The sequence below is a fragment of the Phoca vitulina genome, unplaced genomic scaffold (genome assembly GCF_004348235.1).
Source record: "Phoca vitulina isolate PV1807 unplaced genomic scaffold, GSC_HSeal_1.0 scaffold21, whole genome shotgun sequence".
NCBI lineage: Eukaryota > Metazoa > Chordata > Mammalia > Carnivora > Phocidae > Phoca > Phoca vitulina.
The window spans coordinates 26,685,469-26,700,752 of record NW_022589724.1 but is presented as its reverse complement, the minus strand read 5'-3'; the positions used below and the strand labels follow the sequence as shown (position 1 = coordinate 26,700,752).

Below are 15,284 nucleotides of genomic sequence, written 5' to 3'. Positions count from 1 at the left end.
TTTTTTTTTTTTTTTTTAAGATTTTATTTATTTGATAGAGACAGCAACAGCGAGAGAGGGAACACAAGCAGGCGGAGTGGGAGAGGGAGAAGCAGGCTTCCTGCTGAGCAGGGAGCCCGATGCGGGGCTCGATCCCAGGACCCTGGGATCATGACCTGAGCCGAAGGCAGACGCTTAATGACTGAGCCACCCAGGCGCCCCGGAAGAGAGAAAATCTTAAGCAGGCTCCACGCCCGGCACAGAGCTGGATGCAGGACTCAATCTCACAACCCTGAGATCAGGACCTGAATCAAAATCAAGAGTCAGACGCTTAACCCACGGAGCCACCCAGGTGCCCCTCTACTTTCTGTCTCTATAAAGTTGACTGCCCTAGGTACTTCATAAAGGTGGAACTGTAACAGTATTTGTCTCTTGATGTCTGGCTTATTTCAGTTAATAGAAAGCCCTCATCCATGTTTTAGCATGGATGTCAGAATTCTCCTCCTTTTTAAGGCTGAAATATTCCCCATACCCATTTTACAGATAGGGAAACCAAGGCTCAGAGAGAGAAGCCATGTGCCCAACTTCACCTGTAAGTGACAGAGGCCTACCTTCAAAGCCAGATCCACGGGGGAACCCAGGCATGCAGCGCCTCCAGGGGGCCACGCCACTAGAGCAGATCCCACATGGCAGCTGCCTTGGGACACAGCCGGTCCGGTCAGGAGAGCACCACAGGGAAACGGGCAGACCCAAGGAAGTGGGGATCTTCCTTCCCAGTTACAGAAAGCACCCTTTTCAGGCCATTTCCTGCAGGCAGTGTGTTCATCCCCTCCCTGCACTGGGCCCTCCCTAACCGGTATGGCCTCCTAGCAGACGTGTGGAACAGCTTCTCTCCCACGGCCTGTTTCCCTGTCCCAGAGCAGAGACTCTGTCGTGAACGTGACCACATTTTGTAAAAGGTGGTCAAGGTGCCCAGGGGCGTGTGATCCCAGGCCTGTGCCCACCCTGGATGCCTCCCTTCCGACTGCGTCCCACCCTGAGGTCAGCCAGCGAGGCTTGATTCTAGAGCCGCTGATGCCACCAGACACCCCCTTGTCCTGGCCACCCCTGTGTGTAGCCGGCAGGGAGGGAACAGCGTGTCCAGGAGCCAGGACTCCTCTCCTAGAAGGTGGCACATTGGTCTCCCCATCCATAAACTAGGGGTGTGGGAACAGAAACCCCGCCAAGCTTTCAAGACTATCAGGAGGCACAGAAATGAGGCTTCCCAAACTGCCTGTGTGTGGGCCCTGGGTCAGGTGGAGAGCAAGCCCTGAGCTACATGACGTGAACTTAGCGCTGGAGGGACGGCTGGGCCAGTCGGGCCTCTGCCCTGGGTGCTGGAGTGACCCTGGGCAGGCGTCTTCATGCCTCTGAGCCTTAGCACGCCCATCTGTGGAAGGGGGCTGAAGCAGACACGGGCCTGGCCCCCCAGAGCAATCCTGACTTCAACAGACAGTTAGGGGTGATTGGAAAGTGCACAGAACAGGACCAGAAAGGAAGGAAATGGAAGAAGCAACGCACCCGCAGGGCGGGCAGACACCTGGCAGAGAAACAGGTAGGCGGGGCCTGGCCCACAGTAGGCGGGCAGTAAGCACTTCCTGCCACTAGAACGCACCATGGCCTTTTCAATGGAACCAAGGAGCTCTGTTTGTAATACCAATATGGAAAAAAGCGAGATCCAGAAAAATAAATAAATACAGTCCCATTCTGATAAACCCTTGACCAACAGTCCCTGCCCTGTGGGGAGGGACGCCCTCTCGGAGTGGGAATAAGAAACCGAATGAAAGGAAACTTTTTTTTTTAACCAGCGTGCATTATCTTTGTGATTGAAAAAATATCAGAGTTCCAAAGAAACAGAGAAGAAAGAAAGAAAGAAGAGAAGAGAAAAAGGAAAAGAAAAGAGAAAGAGAAAGAAACCAAGCAGGCGCCTGGGTGGCTCAGTCATTAAGCGTCTGCCTTCAGCTCATGTCACGATCTCAGGGTCCTGGGATTGAGCCCCGCATCAGGCTCCCTGCTCAGCAGGGAGTCTGCTTCTCCCTCTGCCCCTCCCCCTTGCGTGTGATCTCTCTCTCAAGCTTTCTTTCTCTCTCAAATAAATAAATAAAATCTAAGAAAGAAAGAGAAAATAAGAAAGGAAGAATTGGCCCTCATATGAAGCTCTGAGAGGGCAGTTTGGGGAGGGCAATGGGGAGCTGGGTCAGATCAGGTCAGGTCTCTGCCCCAAGAGGTGGGGAATTTGGAGAGGATCCTGAAGAGAGGACAAAGATCAACGGGTTGAACTCAGGCAGCTGAGAAAAGACAATAAGGCAATGTGTGTGCCTTGCTGTCCCCTGAGTTCTGGTCCAGCTACTCTTCCTTCTTCCGGAACAGAGGCCTCACTCTGAGCTGGAGACTGTGCCCTCCTAGAAGTCAGGGATTAACATCTACCAGTGAGGTGGGAGACCCCTGGCTGCACTCAAGGAAAGCTTGGGAGGCAGTGGGCAAGAGGCCACCCAGGGGCCGGGGGCTCGGGAGGCTAGGAGTCCCACAGTGCAGCGGCCACTCCAGGTTCATCCGGGTCCCTTATGCAGAGCCCAGAATATGGTGGAGAGAAGACCTGCTGAACTGGGCGGAGCCCGGGAAGGACGAAGGAGGAGGGAGGACGCCAATTGTCTGGGAAAGATTCTAGGACAAGAATCAGTTACAGGAATGTTCATCACGGTGTTATTTATGCCCTAGGAAAATTGGAAACCACCCAGGTGCCCATTATGGGCTGACTGGTTAAATACTTATTAAATGATCAGATGATAGAATATGTGAAATAATAAAAACGCATTAGAGCAAGACACCTGATGACTGGGTGAGAAAAAAACCATCTGGAGTATGTGACCTACAAAAGTAAGTAACAGGGGAGCCCAGGTGGCTCAGTCAGTTGAGTGTCTGACTCTTGATTTTGGTTCAGGTCACAATCTCAGGGTTGTGGGATCGAGCCCTGAGTCGGGCTCCACACTCAGCAGAGTCTGCTTGAGATGCTCTCTCTCTTTCCCTCTGCCCCTCCCCCTGCTCACGTTCGCGCTCTCTCTCTCTCACAAATAAAATCTTAAAAAAAAGAATGGGCGCCTGGGTGGCTCAGTTGGTTAAGCGACTGCCTTCAGCTCAGGTCATGATCCTGGAGTCCCGGGATCGAGTCCCGCATCGGGCTCCCTGCTCGGCAGGGAGTCTGCTTCTCCCTCTGACCCTCCCCCCTCTCATGCTCTCTCTCTATCTCATTCTCTCTCAAATGAATAAATAAAATCTTTAAAAAAAAAAAAAAATCTTAAAAAAAAGAAAAAAAAAAAAGAATAGCTACAACAATTTGGAAGAACAAGGTGGGAGGAGACTTACTACAAAGCTACAGGAATTCAGCCGATGTGGTGCTAATGTAGGGCTAGATGGATGGACCACAGGAACAGAAAAGCAAGTGTAGAAACAGACGCTGCAATGTCTGGAAACAGACATGACAGTGTTGGCTTTGCAGGTCAGGCGGAAAGAATGGGCATCCATGAACAGAGTTGGCTCTCAGCTACTCACGTGAGAAAAGCATAGCCTCGTCCACTTCCTTATATGAAAAAAAATTCCAATGAACTGAACACCTAAGCCAAAACCTGAAAATGTTTAAAGAAAGAGCTAAGAGATCAACTTAGGAGAGGAAAGGATTTCTTATTGGAAAAGTATGAATCCTAAAAAAAAAAAAAAAAAAAGGAGAAGTATGAATCCTTACAGGAGAAGACTGCTACTTTGATCACATTAAGTTATAATATATGCGCATCGAAGAACGTAATAAGTAAAAAGAACGCACAGACTTGTTAGAGATATTTGCAATGTGCATAACTACCAAAGGATTACTATCCAGGACAAATACAGAACTCCTACAGTCGCTTCTTGGCCTTTTGGCTAAGATCAAATGTAGAACTCCTACAAACACAAGAAAAGAGACAATACAATAGAAAGAAATGGCAAAATACACAAATAGGGCGTCTGGGTGGCTCAGTCAGTTGAGTATTTGACTCTTTTTTTTTAAGATTTTATTTATTTATTTATTTGAGAGAGAGAAACAGCATGAGAGGGGATAGGGTCAGAGGGAGAAGGAGGCTCCCTGCTGAGCCGGGAGCCCGATGTGGGACTCGATCCCAGGACCCCGGGATCATGACCTGAGCCGAAGGCAGTCGCTTAACCAACTGAGCCACCCAGGCGCCCAGCATCTGACTCTTGATTTCAGCTCAGGTCACGATCTCAGGTCGTGAGATCGAGCCCAGAGTTGGGCTCCGCGCTCAGCAGGGAATCTGCTTGAGATTCTCTCCCTCCCTCTCTCTCCCTCCCTCCCTCCCTCTGCCCCCCTTACCAACCCCCCATGAGTTCGTGCACATGCATGTGCGCTCGCTCGCTCACTCTCTCTCTAAAATAAATAAGTCTTGAAAAAAAAAAATGAATAGACAACTCATAAGAAAAAATGCAAATGGAAATTAATACATGAAATTAATTCCTAACCTCATTACTAATCAGGGAATGCAATCAGATGCCATTTCACTCCACTGGGACTGGCAAAAATGCTGAATTCCTACCTGAGGTTAGGATGCACACATCCTACAATCCAGCCACTCCTCTCCTAGTTAGAGATGTCAGAGAATCGTTACACACGTGGAGCCATGGACAAAAACGCTCACTGAAGAGTTGTTCCTAACAGCCCCAAATCAGCGGCCACCCATCCATCAACAGGAGAAAGGATATATCATCATCATCATACAATGGAATGTGAAAGTAACAAGTTAATGATCTATACCTGCATGTACCAACGTGAACAGACCTCAAAACGATGCTGAGCCAGAAAACACGCTACAGAGTAATGCCTTATATGTTATGTAAGGGTTTCTATAATGTATATATCCAAGTGTTGTAAAGCTATAAAAACATGCATGGAGAGCCCCCAAATCAAGATAATAATTCCTCCCCGCCCCGAGAGGGAAGAGAAAGGGACTGTGGAAGAGGTTTCACTTGTGTCTCAAATATTTTGAGAAAGACTATATCTGAACCAGTTAATGCAAAAGATATTTGCCAAAATTTACCAAAATAATCATCCATTTCTACCCCTCCTGGCGGGTCCTCTCTCCGGTCCTCACCCCTGCCAGGCTCAGCTGGAGGCAGCAGGTCTGGACCCATTGCCAGGGCAGCAAATTCATCTCCTCCTTCCAACTGGCCTGCTCCTGACCAGAACGGTGGCACCTGTGGTCTCTTGAGGATCCCGCAGAACGCAATCCCACCCCTGCCTGGGGCTGCCCTGCCCCCAGGGAGCTGCCCAAGTCGGTAGGAGGCAGCCAGACCCTTTTCCACTTGCAGGTGGGAAGAAGGGGGGCCAGGTTCTCGTGGTGAGGCCCTGGGTGGGGGTTGGGGGTCAGAGAAGCAACCCAGGGAGCCCCTATCTTCCCCTTGGTGACAGGCAGATCTCGGGGAGTGCAAAGAGCAAGAGCTTTGGAGCTGCGAAGACAGGTTCAAAGCCAGCTCTCACCTGAAATCCTTCCATGACCCCGGGGCCAATTACTAGCCTGAGGCTCTGTTTTTACAACTTTAAAATAAGAATAGTGCTCCCTACCTCATATCTCTGGATATAGGGACCCAAAAGATGTCCAGGTATTAAAAAAAAAAAAAAGATGCTGTCCAGTAGAGGAAAATATAGGCTAAATACAGGCTCTGTGAAAGAAGCCAGTCACAAAAGGACAAATGCTGCAGGAATCCACTCATATGCAGTAGGCAGGCAAATTTATAAACACAGAAAGTAGAAGGGTGAGTGCAGGGCTGGGGGAGGGGAGGGTGCGGAGCTCCCGTTTAACGGGGACGGAGCTTCATGGATTTGCGTGCAAGATGAGCACAAATTCTGGAAATCACTGGTGGCTGCACCTTGATGTGACGGTTTTAATGCTCCTGAAGCCACACTTAAAAATGGGGACGATTTTTAATTTTCCAGTTATGGGGATCAGGCCGCAATGTAACGAAATTAGGAGAAGAGAAGCATGATCTCACTCTTCTTCCAAAAAAATCATATCAGTAACTTATTGCTGTATACATAGAAAAATCTGGAAAGCTATACATAGAAGTATACGTAGTCAAGTCTGAGGGTGGGTAAGACTAGCGGGTTGTCCATACGACACACTCTTCTATTATTGAAGTTTGGTACTTTGATGAGTAGGCAAAGTACCTGGGGAGAAAAGACCTTCCTCACTGTGTGATTTCAGAGGATTGTAAAAGTTTATGAGAAGGACCTGCCATCTACTGAGTTAGGAGAAGGTGAGGCCGCCCTGCCTGCCTCACCCGGGTGACAGACACTCCACGGGGCGCCGTCCTCACTGTAGGGAAGGAGCACCCAGGCTGGGTAAGCTCAGACCCTGAGGACAAACGACCTTTGCTCTGAGCCTCAGTCTCCTCAACTGCAAAATGGGAATATTGCCGAACCTACCTCAGAGGCTTCTTGTGACTACTTAAATGACATAACGTATCCTGCCTGTGGCCCAGAGGAAGGTGCACTATGGTTACAACCCACCTGCCATCACAGAAAACCCTCCCGGAGCTCAGTGGGGGAAGACAGTCAGGTGAGGGCTGAGCCACAAGGACAGGCACGTCCAAGCACAGACCAGACCACCCGGAGCCCTCCAGGACCTGACCCGTCACACAGGCCACACTCAAGAGCCTTGAACTTCTGGAGCCCCCGCCAGGCTCAGGACCCCAGTAAAGGATGGAGGTAGAGAGTTGGCGATTTGCTCTCAGAACCACCCCTTAGGTATCCCTCGACGTTGTTGATTTCCCCCTGATGCTTCTTCCAGAAGGGGGAGGGAGTCAAAGAAATGACCCGCTGCCCACTCCAGCCCAGAGGGGGACCACCCAAGCATGCTCCAGCCCCCACGTCAGCCTGCAGACCTTTGGCTTTCACACTCGAGGCATGGCAGGCAGGCTGGGCTGCGGGTAAACAGGGCACAGAGAGTCTTTTGTTAAAGCCCAAACAGAGATGCTGGGCAAGCTTCCCAGGCAAGAGGGGAGGCAGGAGGCTGGCGCCCCTCCTTGTACCACACTTGGGAAGGCGGTCTGTCCTTCTAACGCTCTCCCAGGGAAGGGAGAAGGGCCATTCTCCAGAGGCCTGAGGAAGACAGTGGGTCAGGGGCCCTGCCCCGGAAAGGCTCCGGGCCTGTGAATCTGCTCCTCGGTCAGCACCCCTGGGCCTCCTCTGGTCCCAGAGCCAGACTGGGAAGAAAGTTCTCACCTCATCTTCGGGGCACACAGCCCCCACCCGCTCAAGAGCAGGGCATTGCCCTCCAGGCCCCCACACCCACTTGGGGTGAGTCAGCAGCAGCTGGGGGCACTGCCCGGCTGGGCACTCACCCCGCAGAGAAAGGCACACCCTCACTTCCCGGGAAAGGAAGAGGGGAGGCAGTCAGGGCAAGAGGGGGAAGGCACAAGTTTCATTTCCAAACTGCTCTCGCATTTGGGCTGGGCCTCCCAAACAGGTCTGTCCTCAGGCAATCTTGCAAGGCTGTGGCCTACCTGACAGGTGAAGGGTGACAGGTGAGGGACACCACCGAGGGCTCCCATCCAAGCCCACCGAGCAGCAGGCCAGGCTGGAGGCCCAACCCGCCCCCTCGCCCACCCAGCACTTCCTGTGCCTTAGGTGCCTGTCACTTCACCAGTGGGTGACCTTGGGAAAGTCACCTTACCTCCCAGGGCTCTGGTTTCCTCATCTGTAAAATGGTCATGCCTTGTAGCAAAGACTGAATGACAGAGTCCGTGGAAAGGTCTGGCCCAGTGCCTGCCATGTATTTAAGACCGCTGTAGTAGCTGCTGTTCTTGTTACGGCAGGTTTCACCCGTCCCTTTATGGGAGAGAGGTTAAATGACCTGCCCAAGGCCACAGAGCTAGAAGGTGCTGGGACAGATCCCCACAGGGCTGACTTTCCATTGTGCCAATCTGCCTCAAAGGCAAGCAGGTCTCCCGGGCCCTACCTGAGCACCCAGAACCCCGCAAATGCTTGCTAGGACAAGACCCCTTCACTGAGGGGTATGTGGAATCAAGGCCGTCACAGGGAATCCTAGCAGAATATACTCAAATGCCTCTGGTATCTCGGGGATAGCTTTAAGGAAACTCTAGAAGGGAGCCCCACTCTGTTGGGTCTGGGCCCACAAGCCAGGTGCCACATCTGGGCCCTGGGGGCAGAGGGGCCTCGGTCTGCTATGAGCACCAGCACTGCGTGCCTGGACCAGTTATGGAATGGGGGCAGGAGCACCCACGGGAGGCTGCAGACACATCTGCTGAGACCCCAGGGGACCGGGACTGAGGCTAAGGTAAGCTGCCTATGGCCCGGCTCTCTGGGCTGGAGGGCGGCTGCCCCCAGAGATCCTGACGCAGGGTGCCAGGGAAAGGAGTGAAGGGCAGGATCCCCGTGTGCCCAGCCCCTGCCCAGCACATCTGTCAAGAGCCAATCCTGTCAGAGGGCGTGAGTTTGGTGGCGGCGCCTCTGAGGGTGTCCAGGTGGCACGTGAGGGCTGCGGAATTTTACAGCCTCTTTTCCTCCAGTGGAACGTCACTCCAGGCAGGCTATACGGCAGCGGTCCATTTAATTCTGAGGTTTTAGGCCCTCAAGAGACAGTTAAACATAGAACTTGCTACGCGATGCAGTAGGAACGCACTGGGAAAGATAGCAGGGGATGTTGTGGCTGGGAAAAAGCCGTTCTAGAAACCTCAGTCCCACACATCCTTAAGGAGGGATGGTTAACCCCCCGCATGTACTGGGAAGTCACTAGAACCCCCGGTCCTGAGGAGAGCTCGGCCCTGCTTCTACACCAAGGGCTAATCACAGGGACTCCTTGGCCACAGCGGGGACCAGGGCTGAAAGCGTCACCCTGCTCAGCGTCTCCTGGCACGGTCTGCAGACCGACCACCAGCCTCGCACCAGCCTGGGAGCATCCTCAAAATACAGATTCCTGCCCCCCAACCCCACCCCCGGCTCGGGCTCTGCAGGTGTGTGCTGGGGGGTCTCAGGGAACCCAGCATTGTAAGCAAGCCCCTGGGCAGCTCTGAAGTGCCTCCGAGCCTGAGAACCTGGAGAAGGAAAACAGAAGGTGGGGTAGAAAGAGCGTAGGCTGCCAAGGTAAACAGATTCGGCTTCAGGTCCCAGCTTTGCCACCCGCCGCAAGAGCCCTCGTCCCTCCAAGCCTTGGCCTTGAGCCTGTAAAACGGTGGAACCACCTCACAGAGGAGAGCTACTATGTGTACGCAGTGACCCGGCGCACCACCCGCCCAGTGCTCGGACCGTGGCCGCTGACAACGACCGGGGACATGAAGACCCCGCTGCTAGGAGGAGGGAGAAGGTGGAGAGGCCAACTCCTGGGGCCAGAAGCGTCTCGAGCGAGAAGAAAAAGAGACTGCAGGGAAAGAACAGGAGGAAGAAACACAGGTGAGGAAGACAGGCCAGTGAGCCCAACGAGGCCACCAGGTAAGGACGCCTCGTTCCCAGCTCGACCCTGCCAGACCACAAAACCAGGTGGCCAGGCCTGAAATCCCTCCTGTCCCAACAGAGCAGCTTTAGACCCAGATCACAGGGCAGCCTTCTCCTCACCTGCCCACCCTCAAGGTTACAACCCAAAAGGAGGGACACCTGGCTGGCTCAGTCGGTGAGGCGCCTGCCTTCGGCTCAGGTCATGATCCCAGGGTCCCGGGATCGAGCCCCATGTCGGGCTCCCTGCTCAGCAGGGAGGCTGCTTCCCCCTCTCCCTCGGCCTCTCCCTTCCCCTCCTAATGCTCTCACTCTGTCTCTCTCAATGAATAAATAAAAAAATCTTAAAAAAAAAACAAACACCTGAAAGGAGAGGGGCGCGCCTGGCTAGCTCAGTTGGTGGAGCGTGTGATGTCTGATCTTGGGGTAGTGAGTTCGAGCTCCATGCTGGGTGTAGAGATTACTTAAAAATAAAATCTTAAAAAAAACCTGAAAGGAGCATTCTGAAGGGACCAAGACGTCCCCGGGGAACTGCCAGGGTAAATGAGTCAGGGCCATACTCAGGCAACACAGCAACTCATGCGTGTCGCTCCCAACTCCCAACCTGGCCCCTGCCCTAGGCAGATAGCGGAGGCTGAAGCCTCTCAGGCCGGCCCATGCCGTTCCCTCCAAGCTGTCCCTGGCACGGAGGAGGAATTCTGATCTCAGATAAGTAGGACCTGCTGCTTCCTGCTCATCCCTGGCCAGAGAGACCTCAGCTCAGGCCTCCCCTCTCCTGTCGGGGAGGCAGAGTTCCTCAAAACCAACAGGAAACTCCAGCAGGGGAGGGCTGGGGTTTGCTGACCTTGTCCCAATAAACAGGAGAGTCAACAAAATCACACACCAGGCATTTCCTAACCCCCCCTGTGCTACTGTAAACGCCCTCACAGATAGCTCCAAACCCCGGAATGGTGAGGAGGGGGCAACAGGAGTGTGCCGACGGGGCTCACACGCAGATCCACCCTTGCCTGGGAAAGGGGTCCTGGGGGAGCCCGGAAATGAAACGGGAGCAAACTGCGAACCAGCAGCCCTAACAAGACTTGACATGGGAAAAATAAGCAAACAGTAATAATACATGTGGAATAATACACTCCTCCCCATTCATATCTCTGGAGATGGGGATCACGGGAGACTTTCGCTTTCCATGACATCAAAACCAAAACATACAGCAGACACACGGCTATATTGGTAATTACCAAAAAAATTAAAAAAATTAAAAAATGACTATTTCTTTTAAAATCCTGGCTGGGGAGGGCCAGGTTTTCCTTAACCAAAAGCCGAGGTGACAGGTAGATGCAGGGAGGCCTCGGGCAGAGAACCGTGACCTGGGATTCTAGGATCTGGTTCCAGCCCCACATCCCTCCTTCCTTCCTGAACTCTTGGGCAAGCTGCTTCCTCCCTCTGAACCTCAGTTTCCACATCTGTAAATAAGGGACAAAGGCCACTGCCTGAGTTTCCTCAAATGGCCAGAGGAAATCATTGATAAGGGTGTGTTTTATAAATTATAAAGTAGTCCATCCAATGCCGCTCAGGTTATGGAACACGTCCTGGGACATACTTTGCTAAGTGCCTTCCCTCTATCAACATATTTAATCTTCAAAATACCCTACAGGGAGGTAAGGTGCTAAAATTATTGCCTTTTTACAGCTAAGGAAACTGAGGCTCAGAGAGGTAGGGTGACTGGCCAACAGTCCCTCACTGAACACATGACAGCGAGGCCTCAAACCCGGGTCTGACTATGAAGTCTAGGTCCTTAACCAGTGCACTCTCCTGCCTTTGGGAACCAGTTTCCAAAGTGCAGGCCAAGGAACCCTGGTCCCCAATGGTGTCCACGTGATCAAATAAGCATGGGGACACACAACGTGCCGGCTCCCCCTCCGAGCCTCCTCAAGCTCACTCCGATGCAGTCAAGGCTGAGAAGTCCTGCAGCAGGGACAACTTGTTTCCCAGGGTTATCCAACCACTGTGACCACAGAAACTGGTGTTCCACGGAACACACCTTGGGAAATGTGGTCAGGTCAGACCGACAAGATCTGCGCTGAGAGAGCAAAGAACAGAGGTGCACAATGAAACCTAACATTGGCATTCGAAGTCCAGCAGCCACATCCTCCTCCGCTGGCCACTGAGTCAGGAGAAGGAAGAAGCTTTCTGTCTCCTGCCACCTTTGCCCTAGATGCCCCGGATCTACAGTAAGAAGAGTAAAGGACTGCAGAGATGGATACTGCCTTTTGCCCCCTAAGCTGGGGAAGGCACCTGACTGGAGGCTGGCCTGGAGGGAGAGGGGCCCAGTCCTTACCCCGTCGATGGCTCTGTTATCTGCGTGTTGGCTGTCGGTGCTGAGGCTGGCCCACGTCTGTCTGGGCAGCGTCTTGGCATTCCTCTCGCTCCATGGAAGCCGCCTCCCTACGAGGAAGTAAGAACTACTGTCAGCAGGGATGTGTGACTATCAGAGCTACCTGCTGTGCAGCCAATATTTTCTGAGTGCTTGCTCGGTGCCAGGCCCTGGGCTGGGCTCTTGGAGTGACAAGACAGAACCAGACAGGCTACTGGGAAATGCCAACAATTACTGTTGGCTGTGCGGAGCCCAGGGCTCCGCTGGGGATACCTGGCAGCTACAGGACATGGAAGAAGCACTAGACCCAGACTAGTGGGGTGAGGGAAGGCTCCCTGGAAAAGGTGTTGCCTGAGTTCACTCCTGAGGAAAAGAAGCTAGAGAAAGAGCATTCCAGGCATAAGAAACAGCACAAGTTTGCCTGGAAGGGAGAGAACATGACATCTAGACAATGCTGAGTGGTTCAGTCTGACTAGATCTCGGACTGGAGGTGGGAGATGGCTGGACAGGAGCCACAGTGGGGCGAGCTGGGTCCAGGCAAAAACATAGCCTCAGCCCAGACACACGAGTTTGACTCAAACACAAAATCCAACCAGCCCCTATTAGTCAGGGAGCATTTAGTGAGCATCTACTACCTCCCAGGCACTCTGCTCAGAACCATTCACAAGACTCAAAAGGACAAGTCAGCAGGGTGGGGAGAGAAGTGTGATCAGACCACAGTAGGGGTGGGGGCGGGGAGTATCTAAACCACTAGGAGTTGGGATGGTGGCTCAGCCACCGGGGAAAGGCCAAAGGATAAGCAGGAGTTAAGAGGAAGGAGGGAGTGCAGGTGGGGAGTGCACAGGCAGACAAAGGGACCTGAATGGCTCTGGGAGGCACTGTGGAGCCTTTTAACCACGTTTACCAGTAAGCATTTCATGCACCTACTCAGTGCTAGGCATCGCGCTGCGAGGAAAGAAGCAGAAGACAGTCCCCAGCCTTAAGGAGAGATAGGTCAATAACCCAGTAAACCCACACAGGGTGATGGCAACTAGCAGTAAAGCACCTAGAGCTGTAAAGACGGAGAGGCCACTAAGCCAGACTCTACCCCCACCCTGTGCTCCTCAAGGACGCGGTCCCCACTCAGGCTGGGCAGCCCAGTCACCTGCCCACAGCACAGCCTGAACCAGAACTCAGGCCTTGGGACTCCCTGTCACTGATGCTTCTAGTCCTCCCTCTTCCAGGAAATACACACTGACCACCCCCAACATATTCACCCAGAGCTAAGGCCTCCTTCCTCTGTAATATTTCTATTATTATGCTGGCCACTGTGTCAGTGTTTTCCTGCATGCCTCTCCTCCCAGACTGCAGCTCAGAGGAGGCCAGGGACTGTGTTCTCTAGCATCATTCTTGGTCCAGGCCAGGCACCTACTAAAGAATGGCTAAGTGGATGAATGGACGAATGAATGATTAAAGGATCGAGGGATGGAGAGATGGTGTGCTGGGCTCTAGGGCCCCACACCTCTCTCACCTGACTCCTCATGAGGTCTTAGACCATTAACCCATGCCTCAGTGTCCCCATGTGAAAACCTGGAATCACCTCCACTCTCAGAGGAGAGGTAGCCAGGAACCAGGCTAATCCCTTCCCTCCAGCTCCTACAGGTGAGGTCCAGCCCAAGCCAGGCAGCAACCCAAGACCCAGCAACTTCCCCAAGTTCTGACCCAATGGGGCAATCCTCAGGATCCCCCTCTGTCCAGAAAGGCCACTCAAAGTTTGCAGAGGAAACTGGTGGGTGTGCCCGAGGGATGGAGTACAAAAGCACATCATTGAGTTGGGGAGGAGGGCAGTCACAAACATTTCTTGGGCCCCTGCTCTGTACGCTGGAAGGCAGAGGGGCATTAGACCAGAACCCAAAGCACCTCTAAGACTGGGAACACAGGAAGACAGAGGCCGGTCATTCACGCCCCAGCATCTCTCCAGTCCGCCAGCACAAGTCATCTGTCCTTGCCTCCCCTCACAAGCCAGAGGAAGACCTGACCTTCATGAAGGCAATGTCAGTGTGACTGAGCCACGAGCACTGCCCAGTCCCTCTGAACAAACTCCCACTCCCCCATTCCCTCCACAGGAAATGTCACCAACAGCAGACCTCCTCCTCCTGCCTCCAGTCCGTCTGTCTGCCGGTCTGTCTGCTCCGAGAGGTTAAAGAAACTCCTAATGGGAAAGGTGGGTGAGGCCCATGGGAGCCTTTCAGCTCACCAAACCCCTCCTCCACAATTTAGGCCCAAATTCCCTTTCCCTCACAAGCTCTCTCCCTCCTCATCCTCACACCTCATCCTCAAAAGGCTTCCTGGGATAGAGCCGGGGAAGAAGCATGAGGGGAGTGTGGTCAGCCCCACCCTTCCAGCCAAGTCCTAATCAGAAGGGTGTCGGACACCCCCCAACCATCTCTCCTCCTTCCCAAAAAAGGCAGTCCGTAGTTGCATCAGCTGAGCACCAGCCCAATCTTGGTTCACTCCAGTCCAGACCAAGGGGAAAAAACAGTCAACAAAAGAAGCAGAATCATCGTGAACCTCAACCACCCTGGCCATGCTCCTTCAGCCTGGGAATCAACTTTGCTGGATCTCCAGCCCGGACCTCATCAGCTCTGGCTCTCAGGCCCGTACGGATGCATAGGGCATGGGCAGGGCCGGGGGCCTCAGACCCTGAACCGGTCTTCCCGGGAACCCCAGTCCACAGGGGCCCCAAGATCTTAGCCAGGGATCCTGCCCCCAAGTCAGGGCACTGTTCCCGCCCGATCAAGAGGAGGGAAGGGTCCAAGGGAAGTGGAGGGGGCCAGGAGCCCAGGAGAAGAGAACCGGGGAAACCTTTCAAAACGGAAAAAAAAAAAAAAAAAAAAAAGCTGCGAAGGAGAGGTTCCAAGGTGGAACCTCTCGAAAGTGGGGAGTGTATGAGTGTAGGGGTTAGGATCTGGGGGAACCCAGGGGATGATAAGGGGACCTGGGGGAGACCAGGCGGAAACTCCCGGTATGTAGAGCGCAGGGAGGCACTGGGGTGCCTGGGAGGGGGCTCGCGCGCCGCGGCACCGGGAAGAGGGTGGGGCCCCGGAGACCTGGAGTACGGGGGAGCCAGGAGGTAGGCCGAACTGAGCTGCCGCGGGAGGCTCCCAGGGAGCCAGCCGCGGTGGGCAGAGCCCGAGCTGCCCGAGACGCCCGGGACCGGGCAGCTGGCCGGGGGCGTGTAGGAGTGGGTTTCGAGAAGTGACAGCTCGTGCCCCTTTCCCCGCCCCACCCGCTCACCTGGTCCTGCCCGGTCCGGCTGCCCAGCAGGCAGCCCCGCACCCCCGCCGCTCCGTCCCGCCGCCGGCCGCTGCGCCCCTCCGGCGCCTCCTTTTGTTTGTCCCTCACTGCACCACTCAGCCTCCTCCG

The 15,284-nt window shown here is 53.7% G+C and overlaps 1 protein-coding gene across 5 annotated transcripts in view; it reads right to left on the bottom strand.

Moving 5' to 3' along the window:
- Positions 1 to 15,249, bottom strand: part of LRRC8A (leucine rich repeat containing 8 VRAC subunit A) — a 27,127-nt gene extending 11,878 nt beyond the window's left edge. Inside the window, exons 1-2 of one of the 5 annotated variants that reach the window (XM_032418713.1) lie at positions 15,156 to 15,249; positions 11,844 to 11,950 (exon numbers count right to left, since the gene is read on the bottom strand). The gene's annotated coding sequence lies outside the window, so the exon portion shown is untranslated. Of the gene's footprint in view, positions 1 to 11,843; positions 11,951 to 12,806; positions 13,732 to 13,778; positions 13,966 to 14,005; positions 14,720 to 15,155 lie in introns of those variants that run through there. The other 4 variants (XM_032418714.1, XM_032418716.1, XM_032418717.1 and 1 more) reach the window with 4 other exon arrangements.
- Positions 15,250 to 15,284: the final 35 nt, after the last annotated feature.